The sequence below is a fragment of the Myotis nattereri genome, assembly GCF_964212035.1.
Source record: "Myotis nattereri genome assembly, chromosome: Y".
Taxonomy (NCBI): domain Eukaryota; kingdom Metazoa; phylum Chordata; class Mammalia; order Chiroptera; family Vespertilionidae; genus Myotis; species Myotis nattereri.
Genome location: NC_138094.1, coordinates 13,816,025 through 13,819,848, shown reverse-complemented (window position 1 = coordinate 13,819,848; position 3,824 = coordinate 13,816,025).

Sequence of the window (3,824 nt, the reverse complement as noted above, 5' to 3'; positions counted from 1 at the left end):
TGTTGGCTTCTTCTTCTCTGCAAAAGTGTTTTAATTTGACTTCATCCCATTTGTTTCTTTTCTCCTCAGTTTCCAATGCCCTAGGAGCTGTATCAGTAAAGGTATTGCTGAGACAGATGCCTGCTATTTTGCTGCCTATGGATTCTTCTAAGATTTTCATGGTTACCCACTTATGTTTAAGTCTTTTATTCATTTCCAGTTTATACTTGTGTATGGTGTAAGTTGGTGGTCTAGATTAACTTTTTTGCATGTATGTATGCTATATGTCCAACACCAATTATTATTATGTTTTTATTTTGGCTTTGTAATATCTTCAATGAAACAAAATAAAATTTCCTCTGTTAATTGAGTCATGCTTTCTCTAAATCTGGCCTTTAAAAAAATCCCCTGGGGCACAATCCCATCCATTCTTTGATTTTCCTTCCACTGATCCCAAACCTCGGCTGTAGTCTGCATCCTTTCAAAGGAAAAAAGCAGACACTGAGTCCTCAGAGCCGCCCACTGCACGCTCCTGCCCTTGGGAGGTGCAGCGCCCATCCCCATTGGACCTTGGCTGCCAGGGAGAGTCAAAGCCTGAGAATCAAAGTGGCAGCATATCATTGCCTTCTCTGGCCTGTCTCCAGCAGCACAAAACCAGTCCTCCCAGCCAGTGCTCTGGGGACAGACCGTCAGGGCGATGTGGTGGCGCTGTCCCCTGGCAGCCGAGCATCCCAGGCTTCTCTTTGGGCAGGCCTGGGCCAGGGCCTTCGGGGATCTCTCTGTCCATGGTATAAAACCGAGTGAGATCAGACACAATGTTATCTATGATTGGCTTGGTAAGGTCTCCACTAAATACGTGCCACCATGGCTTCTCAGCCTTAGCCTCGGCGGGCACCTGGACCCCATAGACCTGCAGGGCCAGGTGGAGCACTGCCTCGGCTATGTGCTGAGCCTGGAACCGGACGCACAGCCCCCCCCCCCCCCCTCGTAGCTGTCCCGCAGCAGGGCCCAGGCAGTGATGGAGATGGGGGTCCGTTGCCAGCTGTAAGGATTCAGCCAGTTCTTGAGAGAAATCAGGTAGTGGAGCAGGTACCTGTGTGGGTACGGAAAGGAGACTTGGAAGCGCAGTACCCGCAGCACAAGGAGCTCGCACTGCACAATGCTGTCCCGGATCACCCAGAATCGGGAGTCCAGCTCCAAGGGCTCGCTGCCCAGGTGGAAGTACCTGTTGGACACGTTGATGATGTTGCGGGTTAGCAGGGGCTGTTCTTCCACTTTGCCAGCCACGTAAAGGGCAGACATGGCGACCAAGTAGGGGTCATAGGCTTCCACGTTGATCTAGCAGAAGAACTTACAGTAAATGGCACAGGCGGTTGCGAGGGGAACGGACTGCATCCCTAGCTTGACACCTGCCTCCATGATGAACCTTGTCACTTGTAAGTGCACCCTCGCCTGGGGTGTGGGCCACCCCTTGGTGCCCGGCGCCTCATCCTCCTCTCTGCAGCTGTCCAGGCTAAGTTCCTACATGGGACCCAGCCCAGAGGCCCCAGACCTTGTGGGAAGGGCAATAGTCTCTCTGCCTGTGATAGCCTAGTCTTAGCCCAGTGCACAGCCACCCTGCCTCGCCCAGCCCCGCCAGGCCCCACCCTGCCTCGCGGCCTCACCTGTCCCACCCCGCCTAGGCCTGATTGCCATCCAGGTTCCAACACCAATTATTGAAGACACTGTATGACTCCATTCTATGCTTTTGCCACCTTTGTCAAATATTAATTGAGTATAATGGTTAGGGTCGACTTCTATGTTCTCTGTTCTGTCCCATTGGTCTTTATGTCTGCTTTAGTGCCAGTAACAGGCAGTTCTGAGAATGGTGGCTTTGTAATATAGCTTGATATCTGGTATGGTTATCCCTCCAAGTTTGTTCTTCTTTGTCCAGATTGCGGTTAACTCTTTGGGGTCTTTTTTTTAAATCCATAGGAATTTTTGGAAACTTTCTTCTAGGTCTGTGAGATACGCCATTGATATTTTAATGGGGAATACCTGAAAACTGTACATTGCTTTGGGTACTATGAACATTTTTAATGATGTTGATTGTACCAATCCATGAATATGGTATGTTCTTCTATTTGCTTTAGTCTTCCTCTATCACTTTTTTTCAATTTCCTGTAGTTTTCCAGAACAGCTTTTTACCCCCTTAGTTAAGTTTATTCCTAGGTTTCTTAAATTTTTGTTGCACTGCTAAATGGCATTTTTGTTTGTTTGTTTCTATTTCTGAGTTCATTATCCGTGTATCAAAAAGCCATAGAATTCTGGGTGTTAATTTTGTACCCTGCTACATTGCCAAATTCATTTGTTAAATCTCCTAGTTTTTTTGATGGAGTCTTTAGGTATTTCTATGGACAATACCATGCCATCTGCGAATTATGACAGTTTTACTTCTTCTTTTCCACTTAGCATGCCTTGTTTGACTTCTTCTTGTCTGACTGCATTGCCTAGCACTACCAGTACTCTGTCGAACAGAAGTGGTGAGAGTGGGCATCCCTGTCTTGTTCCTCTTCTTAGAGTAATTGTTTTTGCCTATTGAGTATGATGTCTGTAGGTTTGTCAAATAAGGCTTTTATTATGTTGAAGTATGATCCCTCTATGCCCTGTTTGCTTAGAGTTTTTCTCAAAATTGGGTGTTGGATTTTGTCAAATGCTTTTTCTGCATCACTTTATATGACTATGTGGATTTTTACTCTCAGTTTGTTTATGTGATGTATCATGTTTATTGATTTTCTGATATTGTACCATCCTTGCATCCTTGAGAAAAATCCTACTTGGCCATGGTGTATGATCTTTCTGATATACTGCTGGATCTGATTTGCTAAGATTTTGTTGAGGATTCTGGCATCTTTGTTCATGAGGGATATTGGCCTGTAAGTCTCTTTCATTGTGTTGTCTTTACCTGGTTTTGGTATTAGGGTGATACTGGCTTCATAGAATGATCTTGAAAGTGTTCCTTCCTCTTGGATTCTTGTAGAAGTGTAAGCAGGATAGGTTTTAGGTCTTTGTTGAGTTTTTGGTAAAACTCCCCTGTGAAGCTGTCTGACCCTGGCTTTTGTTTGCTGGTAGCTTTTTGATGACTGCTCTAATTTCTTCCATAGTTATTGGCCTTTTGAGATGTTTTGATTCTTCCTGATTGAGTTTTGGAATGTTGTATTTTTCTAGGAACATGTCGATTTCCTACGGGTTGTCTAGTTTGTTGGAGTTGAGTTGTCCATAGTATTTTTTAACAATCATTTATATTTCTGTGGGGGTCTGTTGTTATTTCGCCTCTATCATTTCTGATTTTGTTTATATGGGTCCTCTCTCTCTGCTTCTTGGTGAGCCTGGCTAGAGGTTTGTCAATCTTGTTCATCCTTTCAAAGAACCAGCTCTTGGTTTCATTGATATTCTGTATTTTTTTGGTCTCTATGTCATTTTTTTCTGCTCTAATCTTTATTATCTCCTTCCTTCTGCTCACTCTGGGGTTTTCATGTTGCTCTCTTTCTAGTTCTTTGAGTTGTAGAGTTAGATGATTTACTACCATTTTTCTTGTTTTTTGAGATAGGCCTGTAGAGCTATACACTTCCCTCACAGGACTGCTTTCATTGTGTCCCATAGGTTTTTGATTGTTGTGTTTTCATTGTCATTAGTTTCCAGGATGTTTTTCATTTCTTCTTTGATCTCATTGGTAACCAATCAATATTGAATAACATGCTATTCAGCTTCCAGTGTTTGAGTATTTTGGATGGTTTTTATTGTAGTTTATTTCTAATATTATGCCATTGTGGTCTGAGAAGATGCTTTCAATCTTCTTGAATTTG